Source organism: Protopterus annectens, chromosome 16.part0 (genome assembly GCF_019279795.1).
Source record: "Protopterus annectens isolate FY-2018-M chromosome 16.part0, PAN1.0, whole genome shotgun sequence".
NCBI lineage: Eukaryota > Metazoa > Chordata > Ceratodontiformes > Protopteridae > Protopterus > Protopterus annectens.
In genome coordinates this window covers 589,110,263-589,128,659 of record NC_056750.1, presented here as the reverse complement: position 1 = coordinate 589,128,659, position 18,397 = coordinate 589,110,263, and positions in this window count along the sequence as shown.

The following is an 18,397-nucleotide window of genomic DNA, read 5'->3' as shown; positions in this document are numbered from 1 at the left end:
GCTTGATGTTTTCCTGGCAAGATTTCTTGCACATTCTCTAAAAGAATCATGCAGTTATCAGCAAGCAAGTTTAAACTGCTCATACTGATATTTCATCCTAATACATCTAGAAAAGTCTTCAATTTATGTTCCAATTTTTTTATTACTAGTAGAAATAAAGTTGGGCATGAAAACAATCTTCGTCAAGTTCCAAATGGCAGGAAAATATTATTTGAGATACCACCATTAGTTATAACCTTACTAATGGAATTGTGTAAATATTTATAACTGCCATCATTAGTGTACCCTCTCCTACTACTTACAGCACAATCTGTACATAAATCTGAGTTCACTGTATCACATGCCTTCTGACTGCCCAACAAAACCACTCCCAATTCACCTTACCCTTTAATTTCTGCCCAAGCAATAATGTTCTGTAGCAACTTGCAATGATTTACTGAGGACTTGCCTTTAATAAAATCTGCCCGTTCAGATGCTGCTATCTACAGAAGTACCTTCTATAGTCTTACAGCTATGATTCTTATGACTATTTTAGCATCTGTGATACAAAGTGAGATTGCCCAGAAATCAGTGGAAAACAAAGCATCCCCTTTTTCTTCAGCATCACTACCATCACTGCTTCCTTTGTGGTCTGTGCCAGTTCCTCCATTTCCAGTATGTCACTAAACATTCTTATTAAAATTTCCCTTTATCACTACCTACTATCTTATAGTAGTTAATAGAAAAGCCAACTAGTCCTTGCACCTTGCCACATAGTTAATAGTCCATATCAGTTAAAGCCCTGTAGATCTATCCTGGAAGTCCTTATCTGTCTGTCTGAAAAAGCACCCCCCGCCACACTTTAATCAATTCCCATGTTTTGACATGTTTTGAATATAGAGAACTGTAACATTCCTGAATGCTCCTTTCTCATTACAGCCTTACCTTATATCTTCTCTCACCTTTAATTTCTCTTATCCATACCATTTTTCTGAGCTGTTTCAGTTGCCAAACAGTTTTACTTCCATCTTCCAACTGAACCACCCCCTATCAAGTTCAGCATCTATTTGATTTTCCTCCCATTTTTATTTGTATTATTCTTTCTTTCCTTATACTGGCCACTCCTTTCATCAGCTTGTAATTCCGTTAATAAAAATTCCTTAATTTTATACTGTCTTAATGTATTACACTTAGCAATCTCTAATTATCCTTCTCCTCCACATTTCCTTTAAAACATCCCATTCCCTTCTTCGGGCAACTTCTGATGATCTTCCATTTTCTATACCTACCTGAAATAACCTTTTCTTTAACTACTACCTATGTTATGTAGACTGCCATTTACTCATATTCCATCTCTACCTTCCTTTACTTTTCTATTTATCCCATCAGCTCATCAACACCACTGCATGATCTGATGCATTACTTTGTAAAACGGCCACCTCCTCTACATTCTCTCAATTTCACTGTTCAGTAATCTGTCCAACCTACTAACCTGTCTGAATCCATCAGTAAAAAGTGAATTGCTATTTGTTATCCTATTTTCTCTCCAAATATATTCTAGCTCCATCTCTTCTTATCCCCTTTGCCAAAACATTCTGGTTCTTTCAGTGAAATTGCACTGCTACATACTTCCTACCTAACTCCAAATTCATTAGAAGATTAAAATGCACCCTATTATAATTTATTCCCATTTTTTCCTGTGAGAATATACCTTACCTAAGAAGTTAGTTAAGTCTTCAGTTTTATCCACATTTGTTCCATAATATGATCATATCACAATTCCTATTTTCCCTCTGTTTCTTATCTAACTAATACACATCTTCTAGTCCCACTTCCTTTTTTCCTCATTACAACCCAGATTCTCTTTACCAATACTCCCATGCCTCTCCCCCTCCTGGTATATGAACACTGAAGTCAAGTCCAACCTCTCCTCTGTAGTTCTGATTCTTCTGTTTCACTTTAAGTTGGTGGATAAATACTATTTCAATACCCTCCCTATGTAGTTCAGCTTTCACATTTACCCTCTTAATAAGACTGTTTATTCCCTGTACATTCCATATTGTCCATTTATGTAAGATTTTTAACACTTGCCACTCTTCCACCCTACATTAGACCTCCTTGCCTTCTCCATGGAGTTAGGACCATTGGGTAGAACCTAAGCGTTCACCTGTACCCCTAACACAGAAAGTCCAGAGGCCCGATAACCATCTCTGAAAGATGGGAAAACTAAGGAACACATTATTAGGTATCCATTAGCTGTCTCTCTTCTGCCATCTCTACTCTTCCTATGGGACTAAAAAAAATCTCTCTCTCTCTCTCTCTATATATATATATATATATATATATATATATATATCTATATATATATATATATATATATATATAAGAATCTGAGATACTGACTTCCCAACTTAACAATGTTCATTATTTTGAACAAAGCACAACCCACTGAGCACACCAAATGTCAAATCACTACTCATCCCATACAGCAACACCACACTCCTTGCCCTTCCCCAATGCTAAAACTACACAGACACACACACACACACACACACACACACACACACACACACACACACACACAAAAAAAAACAACAGATACTCAGTCATACACACCACAACCTGACACTCAATTATCACCAGTACCAACTGCAAAGAAAACCCTAATCCAATGAAATTGCCACCCAAAGTCCATACAACTGTATTACTGAACAAATGACACAATAGGTGACCCGCGGTAGTGGTGCTGCGGTAGCCTTGTCGCCTCACAGCAAGACGTTGTCCCATTCGATTCTTAGCTAGAGCATCTTGTGTGTGGAGGCATGCGTGAATGGGCATACCCTTGCTGAAGGTTGTGCATCAGGGCTGGTGACTCGGCACGTAAAAATCCACTACCAAACATTAGTGGACCTGAGTTCCACTGTGGCGACCCCTAACCGGGATAAGCCGAAAGACACAACAACAAGGTTCATAGGTGTTTACTAGACTAATGACCACAACAGCCTTTTTAAACCAAGCCATGCATCCCAAATCTCTGACAAGTTCTGATACCCTTGATAAGTGTAAGAATGGGCCCAGGAGATGATCCATTTACAGGTTGCCTGTGTCCATTAGACACACAGGTGCCAAATCAGGGATGAATTTCCAGTTTTCCAACCAACTGTCAAACTTGCACTTGAATTGAGTTAGGGAGGAATTCTGCTTCACATGGATAGGGAGCCTGTTCCATACACGGGATAGTCTCTGGGATATATACCAATCTCTCCAGCAGGTCCTATTTATATCACAGGCAAGGTTTAAGTCTTTAGAATGGGTAATTCTTGTGCTGCTTGTTTTGTGGATATGCAGGAGATCCATCAGAGTGGGGTCTGACAATTCTCTGTATGCCAAGCATAGATCTCCACTCAAAAGCCAGGGACAGGGCTTTGAGGTGGTCTGCAGAGGACATTTTACTGATGCACTGTATTCTTTTAGTGAGGAACCTCTGTGGACATTCTAGTTGTTGGATATGCCTAGTTAGGTACATACCAAAGGGTGCATTGTACAAAATGATAGGTCTAATGAATGCTGAATACAGTGTAACAATGACTTCCTTGGACTTAGATGACATTCCTTTGTTTATAAGTTGCCCAAAATAGAATGATTTCCTCACCACTGTACACATGTGATAGTTAAAGGCTAGATTATTATCTATGTGTGTAACAAATGTCCCTGACTACTGGGTCAACTCTAAGGGGTGTGTTGCCAATATGGTAACTACCAGGGATAGATGACAGATGATAGATTTCCAAAGGATATTATTAAGCATTTCTTGGCATTTGGTTTTAGTCCATGGCTCTGACATCAGCTGTTTGTCTGTGTCAGCCCCTCCTGGAGGACATTTGTGTCAGTGTGAGATTCAATGACAGCTCCTAATTTGCAATCATCTGCAAATTTAGTCAGCCAGAGACCAATGACATTGGCCTTGATTTCTGTGAAGTAAATGCCAAAAAGGAGCGGTTTAAGAACTGATCTCTAAGGGACTCACTTGTGACTGGCCTCTTTGTCGAGGTAGACTCCCCAATTCTAACTTTCTGGGTCCTGTCTGTGAGCCACTTGGCTATCCACCAGGTGACATGTGGGTTTGTACCTAACCTCCTGAGTTTGTCAACAATGCTTGAGTGGGGTATTGTGTCAAATGCCTTGGACAGGTCAAGGTAGGGAGTGTGAACAATTTTGCCCTCATCCACTGCTTTGGTGACCTTCTCAAAGAAGTCCACCAGGTTGAGTAGGCATGATATGCTCTTGACGAAACCAGACTTGGTTGGAACCAGTGTCTGGAGGTTTACTATATCTATACTGATCATCTCCATGACAATTCTTTCCATGGCTTTACATGCAAGACTAGTGAGACTTATGAGTCTGTAGTTTTTAGAGTCTGCAGATGGCCCACCTTTGTGCAAACTGATGACTGTTGCCTTTCTCCATTCATGAGGCACGAAGCCTGTTTGGAGGCTAAGTTAAACAGTAATTCCAGAGGTCCTGATAGGTCATATTTCATGTTATTTAGAAGGCATCCTGGGATATTGTCTGGCCCCACTGATGCAGTGTTCTTGGTCTTAGAGAAAGCATTAAGGACCTGTTCCCAAGTGATAGTAGGGGGGTTATATTTGATGATATTTCCTGAGGGAAGGTTGAGGAGGAGAGAGGGGTAAAGTTGGAACTGAATTTATCAGCCAGGGGGTTTGCTATATCTTTTGGCTCAGTAGAGGTGGCTCAATTTACAATGAGCTCTGCACACAATTGTGTATTGCCTTTGAGGTTGCTGACATAGCTAAAGAATACTTTGTGGTTGTCCTTGGCCTGGGAGGCCAAACTTACCTCAAATTTGGCTTTGGTAGACTTTATTTTTCCTCTCAGTTGTTTGTTTAGTTTCATGAGAGTGCTTTTATCCTGCTGGGTGCTGCACCTCCTAATTTTTGCAATGATTTTCTTTCTATTGTTATACAGCCTACTGATTTTGTGATTCCACCAGGGTGGCTTGTTTTTTGAATTAGTTCTGTACTTCTTTCTGGTGGGTACAGCTGCCTCTATACAGCTATTAACATGCTTGTATAGGGTTTCTGTGAACAGTTCTGCATAGGCAGCAGTGTTCTCAGGGTTTATGGGGGCTTGAAATTTTGCCAGATTCTCACTTAAAAGCAGGAGGTCAGCCTCTGAATAGTTCCTGAATATTCCAGGTTTAGTTGGATGTACAGGTTTTAGTTTTACTTCAAAGGATACCATTTTGTAGTCTGACCTTACCAGGGAAGGTATAATGGTAAGGGGTGTGCAGCACTCTTTCATATTAGGTAGGACCAGATCCAGTATGATTGCACTCCTGGTTGGTATATTGACTATCTGGTCCAGGGAGTTTGTGTTTATAAAATCCAGGAGTCTCTGTGCATGTATGTTTGGTGTCATATAGGATTCCCAATTAATATTGGGGTAATTAAAGTCACCCATGGATATGGTACTGGGTTGGATGGTTAGTGTTTCTAATGAGTTTAAATACATGGTATGGGTTTCCTGGGTCATAGAGGGGGACCTATAGCTTGGTACTGGATTTTGCTTATGGTGATTTGAACATGGAGCAACTCAAGCACATTGTCCTGTTTCACCAGCCTTGAAGTATGTTTATTTTTGATGAAAATAGAGACACCTGTGAAGTAGCTGGCCTAAATGTGTGGAAGGCATTATAACCTTGCCCTGTTGGTGTGCTCTCCATGGCTTTAAACCATGTCTTAGTGACTGCACAGATGCCAGCATTCTCTAGGGTAAAGAGAGCTTCTAGAGAGTGGAGGTTTTTTTTAGACTCCTAGCATTGAGCAGTAATACCTTTACATTTTCTTGATTTTGATTTGCTATGTCGGAAGTACTTTCAGTTTGGCACTGCCTAAAAAAGGCACTATGGGGAAGACAATGTTTTAGCTAATATTTAAAAGCCTAGAGGGGAGAGGTGCAGACCATCCCTGGCAAAGCAGCGTGGTCTGTTGACCAACTCCTTCCATGCTGACAAATATTGCACCCCCTTAGAATGACACCAGAAACTTACGCCATTTATTAAAGTCAAGCATCTTTGGTTCATATTGTGTCATCATCCTTGGAGAAAGTAAACTGCTGCTCAATGCTAGGCTCATACCAGCCTGACGCACATATTCTGAGAATTCCATGACGTCTCTCTTCATATAGTCAAGTGATCTGATTCCACACATCTTCTGAAAACATACTAAAACTATATCAAACGTGTTATCCACAATATGACAAACACATGTATACCCCTTAAAATCACATGCTCATCCTTTTACATGAGGACTTCCCCCTCAATGCTGGGGTTCTATCCCCCCACTCCCATTTTCTTATATTTACTAACTCCATGTTTATACAACCACAGTCGGATGGAAAATTAAAAGATATTCCACAGTCAATAAAATGTGAATCGACCATAGCATTATTCAATAGACTGAGTTTTCAACATTCAGAGACACTTCCACAAGTGGTTGAAATTACAAATCTTTAACAATAAGAACTGCTGGTGCACAAACATACAGATATATATATATATATATATATATATATATATATGTATATACACACACACACACACACACACACTCACACACACACACACACAGAGCAAGCGCCCACACACAGATTATATATATATATATATATATATATATATATATATATATATTTATATATATATATATATATATATATATATATATATATATATACAGATATATATATATATATATATATATATATATATATATATATATATATAGATAGATAGATATATGTGTGCATCTGTGTGTGTGTGTGTGTGTGTGTCACTGGCTCACTTCATTATTTTCATTACACACTAAACTGCGGTGGTGGTTCTGCGGTAGCGTTGTCACCTCAAAGTAAGACGTTGTCCTGTTCGATTCTCAGCTAGAGCGTCTTCTGTGTGGAGACATGCATGAATGGGCGTACCTTCGTTGAAGGTTGTGCATCAGGGCCGGCAACTCGGCACGTAAAAATCTACTGCCAATCATTAGCAGACCGGAGTTCCGCTGTGGTGACCCCTAACCGGGAAAAGCTGAAAGACACAACAACTAAACTGCTACTTCCATATCCTCCAGTCAAGATTCTATCACTGAATTAAGTGCAACTTTGTAGTGTTATATTACAAGATAACTTCAAACACAGTTTAACAGAGAAGAATAGTGTTGTTTAGTGCACAGAATACACATACATGGGATACAAAACAATCAAGGTCTTGCCTCCCAAAACACAAGAAACTACATTTTTTTTATATTATTTTTTACTCTACGTAAATAAACTATATTGTATCTATTAAACTACAGCCACTGATCAATTAAAACTGAACACATTTGCATTGTTTTTGCTAACTAAGAAATCTGCTAACCTTTTATCTGTGCTCTTCTGCATTAGACATAAATTCCAAATTACATGTTGGAACTTTCTATGCTGGCACTATCCATATTGGCAGTATTCATGTTTGTAGGAAACAGAATATCAAAAACACACCAAAATTATTGGGAATTCTTCCTGAAATAAAATGAATTCCAAAACCGAATGTTCAATATAAATTTTCACTTCTTTTACACTTCCCCCTTCACAGTAAGATACTTGTAAACCTGTCCTCCACATATTTCATCTATGAGACTTTTTTTTTTTTTTTTTACTTTAAATGTTATTTCCCTGTAGATTATACCAATTCTTGAGTTATCATTCTTGTAGTTTCTGTCTACTGTGAATGAATTCCACACCTGTTATAATCCTGCAGGTTATTCCCAAGACATAGACTACTTGTAATGCACAGTTTGATTACTTGACATTCTTGTAAAACTATTCTCTGGCTGCTGCCATGCAAGGGCTAGTAAATTTATTTTCCCTAGGAAGCTAATACTTCATTATGCCTTTCATTACTCTTGGTGACCAGAAGCTTAAGCTCTTGTGTTTTACTCATTCATTCACTGTCATTACCTTTCATGCAATTATTTTTAAGTTTTCAGCCTACTTTACAGAAATAAAAAATACCTTAGTGCAGAATCCAAAAGTGCCCTTGCTTGAACTTTCTTATTACCCACCTTACTCTATGCCTCCCCTATCCTGACTAACCTACAATTTTCCTTACTTACAAACTCGAATCAACATGCAATAAAGTTGCTAGATTTGCTGTAAATCATTCCAACTCCTCCCACCACTGCCTGGCCTTACAGAAACTTCACTGGCTTGATCTCCCATATCAACTTACTCTTACTCAACTCCAAACTGCTCACTCCCTTCTCAATAACCCCACTTGCTGCCCATCACTTTCCAAACTTCTGTCCTATTACACCCCCAATCGTCCTCTTCGTAGTTCCAACCAGCTCTTACTACTGACCCATAAACCCTGTAAAAATATAGGCAAAAACCTTTATATATATACTCTATCTCTCATAGCTGGAACAAACTCCCATTACATATCAGAAGTATAACTCATGCCAGCAACTTTAAAAAGAGACTAAATCGATCAACTGCTTAACTCCAAGATTTGTTACTGCAATCACCCCACTTAACCTCCCATATACCTCTCTCTATTCACATTCTACAACCTCTATTTAGGAAGTGTCTTGGCATTACTTCTAATTCTTGTAAATATTAGAACATGCTCGCTTTTCAGCACCGTGACTAAACTGTTTGTATGTTTATATTTTTAGTACTCACACTTTATTCTGTGATAACTATAATTAGTTCTGTATACTGGCAGTTTGTACTCTATTTTATCTTCTATATAATGTTTCTTTTATTTTTTATTTCTGCAGACATTTTTGGAGCATTTCCCCTCGGGTCTCCACTGAAAATGTTTTTTTGTAACTCAGCTGGTCCAACCCAGTTAACAAATGTGAAATAAAATAAATGAAATAAAAAAAACCCATGGCTTGTAACTAATACTGCACTCATGTTTCCTCCTGCCACACAAATCACATTAGTGATGTACACTCCACTCTCTGAGCAGCCAGGCTTAAATGACTGTTTACATATGTGATTTTGCCATTCCTCCTACTGAAGTGATCACTCCATCCTATCATGGCAGGAAATTACTAAAGTTAGTCTTAAACCTACCTTGATCTTTATCTTAGTTGAAAACTGAATACTCAAGTCTCTAGCACTCATGTCCTTTATGACAGAGGTTACTTATAAATGCCTGACCCTCGATGTCCTGTTTAGATACAGGACATCATTATTCTTTCAAGAAAACTTGGCTAGGCTTAGAAAGATACCCCCCCAGGTCATTAGCGTAGTAAAAATCTAGGAATCTGTGAATGCCTTTTAGAACACAATATAAGCATTTACATCTGCTGAATGACCATTGAGCAGTGACTTATTTGGTAGGAACATACTGCAGCTATGTGAATAAATATTACTTCTTCATGAAACCTATAGCTTCGACAAATGACAATAAAAATAAAAATAAACACACACACGCAAAAGTTATTTATAAAACATAAATGCCTCCTGTATCATTATAACAGAAAAAAAAACAGAAAAGGGACTATAAAAAGGCTATCTAGCAAATTACTCACTTCATTTGCAAAATAATATCTAGCAAATAACTCACTTCATTATGCTTAGCATTGTCGCCTCACAGCAAGAGGTTCTCCCGTTCGATTCTTGGCTGGAGCGCCTTCTGTGTGAAGTCTGCATGTCCTCCCCGCGGTCGAGTGACGCTAAAGACATGCAGGTAAGTGCGAGCGTGAATGGGCATGCCTTTGTTGAAGGTTGGGCATCAGGCTGGCAACTCGGCACCTTAAAAATCTACTGCCAATCATGAGCGGACCGGAGTTCCGCTGTGGTGACCCCTAACCGGGAAAAGCCGAAAGAGTTTGTTTTGTATTAACGTTAAATTTACCCCTGCTGACCATCAAAAGGTGAAACTCAAACAAAGAAAAGCAACACAGCATTAAAAATAATAAAATATAAACAATATAGCTAGAGTCCCTTTGAACCTTTAGCAGGCCAGTGTGTTTAGTTCCCAAACTCATTCCAGATCATGCTAAGAAATGATATACCTCCTATGACCCATTACTTATGTTCACAGGTAGAGCTGCCATTTTTTTTTTTTTTGCTTTACTTAAATTATTTTGTGAAGATTTTTGAAAATGATTACAAATATGACAAGATTTGAAATGTAATATATGAATAACATAAATCATGTATTAAAGAAAGAATTAAATTATAACTATTTACAATAAGTAAAGTAAGCCTGAGATCAAAGAATTGATAAATAAATCAAGACAAATATAAGAAATCTAAATAACTTTCTAAAAATGGTTAAATAGATGAAAAATATTCAATAATGGCCACAACCTTCAACCAAGGATTATTCTTCAATATGTTAGGATAAATTATTCTCTTTTTTACTATAGTTTCTTTAGTTGCTGTGTCCTTAACAGGATAAGAAAGTCTTCAAATTTTGATTCTGATGAAATTCTCATTTCTTGTGACATTTTTTTCTGGTCACAGTGAGTATAATCCAAGTTAGATAAGAAAAGTCTTTTTTTGTTTAGTTTTCTGTTTCTAGTATATTAAAGAGAATCATTTATTTTGTTAAAATGAATGAATCATTCCATATAGCTTTGAAATAATCTTGAACTTTTACCAAAAAATTGTGAACCATAAAGCAATCATAAAACATGCGTGACCAATTTGCCTTAATATGTTTATTACATCTCCAACATTGAATGGTACTTTCTTTTCTCATTTTGGCAACCCTTATACAAGTTAAACAAGCTCTAAACAATAATTCCCAAGTAAATATACTCCAGTAAAGGGTCTAAGAAATATTTTAATAGAGGAGAGAAGCTTTTTACTTTGCTCAGTAAAAAAATATAGAATGCACTTCAGCAAAAAAGTTTTTTAAGTTAGAATTACCTTTCTAGCATTAAATATATTTGAGAGATTATTTATAAATTTCGAGAATTTGATAATTTAATTTCAAATAAAACTTGCATCCATTCTGGAAACTCAACATAACTTGTGTTGGATAAGAGAGTGAACCTAGTTTGAACTGATGTTAAAATTAATTGTAGATGAATTACATCACCAATACTGATATTAACTTCTAAACAAATGGAGTCAATTGATTTAACTGTAATTCCTTCAAAACATTGGTAACCATAATAACATTTTTGATTTTTCCAAAAGTTAAGTATATGTACAGGTAACTTATTATACATGTATATAAATGAAAAACATAAAAAATACCAGTTTAGTTGCAGTTTACATTACAGACACCATTGAAACAACTGTAATTGCAAATATTATACATCACTTGTACACCATCCAGACATCATTAGTTAAGCATTATATGGCTCATTCAAATCATGCCTGTTAAACCTCATTCCTGCTCTGCATATATTTTTCCCACAATTCCCATTTTTCCTATACAGTTTGCTCCTTCCCCTTTCTAAGGATCCCAATTCCGGTTGTTTTATCTCTGTTACTGTATTCATTACCTCTAGTAAAGTTGGTCTACACTTTGATTTTCTGATAATTGCTTTTTTGGCAGCCACCATACTTACACTCAGCAAGGCTTTACTGTGTCTAGGCAATTGTAATTCTGTAGCATAATTAAAAAAAAATCATCTCCCCCAGTCAGTCCAATCTGCTCACCCAGCATCACCAACACAGCAGTCTGCAGGGAATCCTTAAAGTTTGCCAGCTCATTACACTCCCAAAAAATATGTTCCCAGCTACCTCTTTCTTGTCGGTCACACCATTTGCTATCCACGTGAGGAAAAATTCTTTGGAGTCTACTTGGGTTATAAAAATACATATGTAAACACTTCCAGGCAAAGATCCTAAATCTTCTAGACTTTGATGCACATTTGGGAGATATACATATATCCCCCCATTGTCTCTTTGTAAATGGTTATCCATTCTCTCTTCCCAATCCTAAGTTCCACTGACTGATTCTTATAATTATCATGCAATATTTATATGCTTTACTAATTATTCTTTTTTTAATGTGGCAGCTTCTGTACTAGATTCTATTAAAAACTCTACCAGTGCTGATCTTTCATTTAAAAGCACCCAAATTCTTTCTCTTTGTCTATATTCTGATATCAATCCTTGACAGGGGAGGCAATTTCTAACCTGCAGTCCATATATATTCTTAGCCTTTTCCCATTTTATTACCTTTCCCTTTCTATTTATTTGCTCCCAATACATTGGTTCCTTTGCCAGTTTTCTGCAGTAAATTCAAACTCCCTCTTGCCTATTATCTGTACCCCTGACCACAGTTATCCCTATCGGAAAAATCTTTTTTCTCCATTCCCGTGTTAGTTTGGTTCTCAGAATACTCCCTGCTATTTTATGAATATAATACTCTGTATGATTTTGGTTGCTCTACTTAAGAGTTTGCATCCAAAATCTCAATCTCTCCTTATTTTCTGAGTTTCCTCCCTGTATCAGTATCATTCCTTTCCACTATGAATTATAGTTTTCTGTTTGTGCTACATATAAAAGCCTTAACCATGTTGCTATAAAATACCCCCTCAAATTAGGTAATCCTAGTCCGCCTTGTTCTATTGGTAGAATCAGCTTATGCCATTTGATCCTTGCTGTATTCCCTTACCAGGCAAAATCCTTCAACTCTTTTTTTAATTGCTAACCACAACTTCTCCTCAGGTTGATAAACGTATGCCTGACCTGTGCATAAGACTAAAGGGACTAAAAACATTTTAATGGCTTGTATCTTAATATCCATATAACAAATCTTCCAGTTTCTCAATTTTTGTATTATCTTCTGTTTAGTCTCTTCCCCACATATCCTTAGCTGCCACCACAGAGTCATTTCTAATCCATCATGTTCCCATAAATATGGATATTATTGGACCATTTCATGTGTTGGTACATAATTTACTGCTATTGCCTTTGTTTTAGTTTCATTAATTTTGTATCCTAAGAAGATTTAAAACTGTCTTAAAATATTCCCCAACACTGTAATGTCCCTTTCAGGTTTTGTCATGTATAAATAACCTCATCTGCAAATAAGAAGCCAGCTTTTCCTGACTGCCATACCAATTATATCCTTGAATTTCTGAGTCCTATTTTCTTTGCCAATGGTTCTAAATATAATGCAAACAACAAAGAGGAATGTAGGCAACCCTGCCTGATTCCTCTACTCGAGCAGAAATTATCAGAGAGGACCCCACCCACTTTAATTTGTGCCTCCAATCTCTCACATATTCCTCTAATCAACCTTATAATTGTATCAGGGAACGCAAATGCTTCCATTGCCCTGCTCACGAAGTCCCAGTCTACTCTGTTAAATGCTTTCTCTGCATCAAAACCCACCAATAAAAGCGGTACTTTCTTATATTCTGCTTCCTTCTGGATCATCAATGTTTTGTTAATATTGTGAAATGTTTGCCTCTCCTGCACAAAACCACAATGATCCATATCTATCAATTTTGGTATCGTTTTTGCCATCCTTTTAGCCATTATAGACATAAACACTTTATAATTGTGGTTTAGTATTGAAATGGGCCTGTATGCAGTTGGATCTGATGGATCTTTACCCTCTTTAGGTATTACCATTATCACCACCTTCTTCCAGGATGCTGGTACTTCTCCTCCTCTTAAAATAATGTTAAACAAAACCTTCCAGATCTTTAATCAGTTTTTTCCCTCCTCATTTCCAAACTTCCACAGGAATACCATCTATTCCTGGGGAAATTTCTGTAGATTGGTTATACATAGCCATTTTTATCTCATCCCTTCCTATCCTGTTAGTAACTGAGCCTCATCTACCTCCTAACTTTGGCATATTTGATTCTCCCATAAACATTTCCATTTGCACCTTTCCTTGATTTCCATATTTCTCTGCTTTATACAAATTTTCATAAAATTTCTGAAATATTTCTAATACTTCTATAGGATCTCTTGTTATCATCCTTGTTATAAGCTCCCTAAGCTTGGTAACTGCCCTTTCCACTTTCTGTTGCCTGAGTTGTTGTGCAAAAAAGATTTTGTGCTTTAGAATTATTATAAAAAAACAGTTGCTTATCTTTCTAAACTCATGCATATCCATTATTCCATTTAGCATTCTGCAGTTGCTCCTTTTCTTGTTTTGAGAGATTCTCCATATTTTGCAATACTTTAATATTTGTCAATCCTTCTAGATAATTCTTGTTACCGTTTAACTATATCTCTCTTTCTTTTATTTTCAACATAGTTTTAAACTCCACTTTAATTTTATCCCACTCCTTAGCTATATTTTCAGAAGATAATTCTATCTTCTCTAGTAGCTCCTGACTTACTTCCATAACCCTTTCCTTAAATTCCTCTGTTTTCAACTGATAGGTGGGAAAGTGCCAGTGTCTCATTTTTATTTCAATACCTTGTAAGCCGTGGTGGTGCAGCGGTAGCATTGTTGCCTCACAGCAAGAGGTTCTCACTTTCGATTCTTGGCTGGAGTGCCTTCTATGTGGAGTCTGCATGTCCTCCCCACGGTCGAGTGGCATTCAGAAGACATGCATGAATGGGTGTGCCTTCGTTGAAGGTTGGGCATCTGGCTGGCACCTCAGCACCATAAAAATCAACTGCCAATCATTAGCGGACTGGAGTTCTGCTGTGGTGACACCTAACCGGGAAAAGCCGAAAGAAAAACAACAACCTTGCGTTATTTTAGTTATTATTGGTACATGATCTGAAATAGTTATTGGGTGCATTTCAAGACCTTCAATTAAATGCACATGTTCCTGAGAGATACAAAATCTATCTAGCTTAGCTCAGTTTTTGTATCTCTCTGAGTAATATGTAAATTCACTCTGAACTCCTAGTACTGAAGTCACATCTTTCATGCCAAACATTTTCATAAATTTCTTCAAAAATCTATCCTCCTTTGTTATATTTTCCCTTCTAGCCCCCCCCCCCGACACATCTTCACTGTTGTAAACCAAATTCCAGTCTCTACCTATAAGTAATATTCCTTGCTGAAAGCTGATTATTTCTCTCAGATTTTTCTTAAGCTCCATTATAGCAGTTTTAGGGGGATGTAAATGCATGCCAGTGTAATCCTCCTCCCTAGCCAGTAGCCCCCTAGTACTGTGTATTTGCCATTATTATCTGTTTTTTCCTCTTCTATCACTATTGAAGCTGCTCTTGCAATTAAAGTACTCCTGTTTTCCTTTGCCGCAGATATTCTGCTGAATAACCTTCCTGAAAACCTTTCTTTATCAAATTCACATGTTCGGTTCTTTCCAGGTGTGTCTCCCGTAGCACAGTTATTTGCACCCTACATTTTTAATATAGTTCATTTATCTTTTTTTGTTTATATTTATCTGTAAGACCAGAAAGCATAATTTTCTTACAGTTATTATTACCATCTTTTATATATAACTGCTGTTTTGCTAAATGTCTAGTTCCAACTTTTATGTTATATGTATATACTGTTTAACAGGTTGGTCTTTTATACAGTTGTTTCATTTCATATCCATTTTCGCCTGTCACATCTTTTTGCTTTTTTTTTTTGAAAGCCCTCCAACAGAACGAACAACCCCCCCAAAACCCTCCTAAAATCTATGAACTTAACAATAACACACAAAACTATGTACATCTTCAAATATTGAATTGTTTGCTTCTAAATAAGAACATAAGTTCTAAGCTGATAGCTACACAGACAGGCTAAAGTTAACCAAAAAGAAAGGGTTGTCATGCTAAGATGCATGATACAGCCTGTGCTATTAGTGTTATTTGATTTTGTATATCTTGATAACTCTCCTAGTTCAGAAAACACTTGAATGCTTTCAGTAAACACTTTCTCCAAGACATTTCTCTTTATCAAATGGTCTTCTAGTGACATGCAAACCAGACACAAAACTGTTAACGGTAGCTTGTGTATTAGATAAAAAGCCTTACAATATTCAATATTCTTTTTCATTTACATGCTTTAAAATAAACTTGTTACCAGATAACACCTAGGGTTTTTACCCAGTCATTTCCCTATGCAAGCATGGGAAAAAGCCCACTGATTTTCCTTTTGTCATACTCTCTTAACCAGACCCTTCCACTCTCCCCTCATCTCCTCCCCCCTCATTTTTTCATTGCAGTGCCTACATTTCTCAAAACTGAACGAAGAAAGAGAGAAGGGTGAACAAGAAAAAAAACAAAAGCACCTGCTTATATTATCCCCATTGCATTAAAAAACAGAGAACTTTACTTCATGTCTAACTGTTTTTCTATTTCTTTACAGCTGCCACACCTGGGAAAACACCTGACTGTTTTCAGGGAACATTATGTCCTAGTCAATTTCTCTGTCCTTTTTTCTTCATTTCCTTCAATCAGTCCCCTTCCACCAGACTGTCTCCAGCTTCTCTTTATCAGATTGTTTCAATGGAGGTATGAAGACCAGCTGCAGAAATGCTACTTAGTATACATATTTGTAAGTGCTAGAAAAAAGCCTTATAATATTGAATATTCTTTTTCATTTACTTGCTATCTGTCTTAACAAAGGTCCTAAATCAGTCATTTCCCCATGCAAGAAGGAAAAAAGCACATTAATTTGAACTCTGTCATGCCCCCTTACCCAGACTCCCTTTTTCCTATCATTACATTGCCTATGTTTCTCAAAACTAAACAAGAAGAAAAACAGAAGAGGGGAGAAAAATAAAAATTAGAAGTTATGTACCTACCATAACGTTCCATGTTAGTTGTCTTCTCTCGCCTTCTTTCTTGCTGGATGGGTCCGGAGCCGATACTCGGCTCCGACTCGGCACTTGCTAAGCTCGAGAATCACTTTTACCAGCTCAAGGCAGCCCTATATCCCATGATGCAAGGTGGTAATTACCCAGATCTCGTTTGGTATCTAGAGGAAAACTGTCCGCAATCCTTCCACAAGGAAAGCAGAAGAATTAACCTGAGAAGACTGTAAGGGGAACCAGGTAACAGAGATCCCGAGCTAACTGGTGTCCGAGGGAGAACAATCTCCCAGAGAAAAGAGGGGAAAAAAATCAAGGTCTGTCCAGGCTAGGGGGACAGGAGGGAGGGACGCAAGAAAGAAGGCGAGAGAAGACAACTAACATGGAACGTTATGGTAGGTACATAACTTCTAAATGTTAAGTTGTCAATCTCGCCTTCATTCTTGCTGGATGGGACCGCATCCCTAGCACCCCTATCCTGGGAGGCTCAATGGAACAGACTCTTGAGAACTGTGGGACCAAAACGTGCCCTGTTCCTGGAGGCCAAATTCAATTTGTAATGAGAAACGAAGGTATGAGGAGTGGCCCAAGTGGCTGCTGCACAAATAGTGTCCAAGGGTAGTCTAGCCTGAAAGGCTGTAGATGTGGCTAGACCTCTAGTAGAATGCGCTTTAGGTTTTGAGATCAGCTGTTTGCCCCTCAGCTGATAAATGTCAGAAATGGTGGAAGATAGCCATCTGGATAAGGTTACTTTAGAAACAGGAAGACCTTTCCTATTTTCAGCATAAGAAAGAAAAAGCTGATCAGATTTTCTAAATTGCTTTGTTCTGTCCAAATAATATCGGAGTTGGCGATGAACATCTAGGCAATGCAGTTTTTGTTCTGCCCTGTTAGAATAATTGGGAAAAATACAGGAAGGTCAATGGATTGATTTAAATTTGTTTTAGAAGCAACCTTGGGCAAAAAAGATGGATTGGTTCTTAAGGGGGACGAACACAGAGGGCATGTAGTTCCGACACTCTCCTAGCCGAAGTAATAGCAACTAGAAAGAGTGTCTTCCAAGAAAGACATTTTAATGAGCATGTAGCAGCCGGTTCGAAAGGGGGGAGTATCAAGGATGCCAGCACTAAATTTAGGTCCCACTGTGGTGGAGGATCCCTAACAGGGGGCTTAAGTAGGAACACCCCTTTGAGAAAGGCTTTACAAAGTTTGTGAGACATAATATTCTGGTCTGCAAATCCTACATGGAAATTAGAGATCGCTGCCAATTGGACTTTAACTGTGGAAGAAGAAGAACCGGAGTGAAATATTTCAGCAAGAAAGTCCAAGACCGATTGAATAGGGGCAGTAAAAGGGTCTATGTTCTTAGACTTTGCCCAAAAAGAGAAACGTTTCCATTTGCTAGAGTAAATCCTCCTGGTAGAGGACTTTAGAGAAGCTACTATGATATCTCTAACGGGGTTAGAGATCATAGGAAGCCTGGCTAAGGAAGGAAGTGGAGCAACCAAGCAGTGAGGTTGAGGGAATGAATTGATCGGTGCAGTTGACCCGACTGGTGGGTCAGAAGGTCTGGAACTGGATCCAGATGCCAAGGCTGCACCATGAGATGGCGATGAAGGAACGGGAACCAAATTTGTCGAGGCCAGTAAGGGGCAATGAGAATCATTTTGGCTCTCAAGACGGTAGCTTTCTGGAGTACT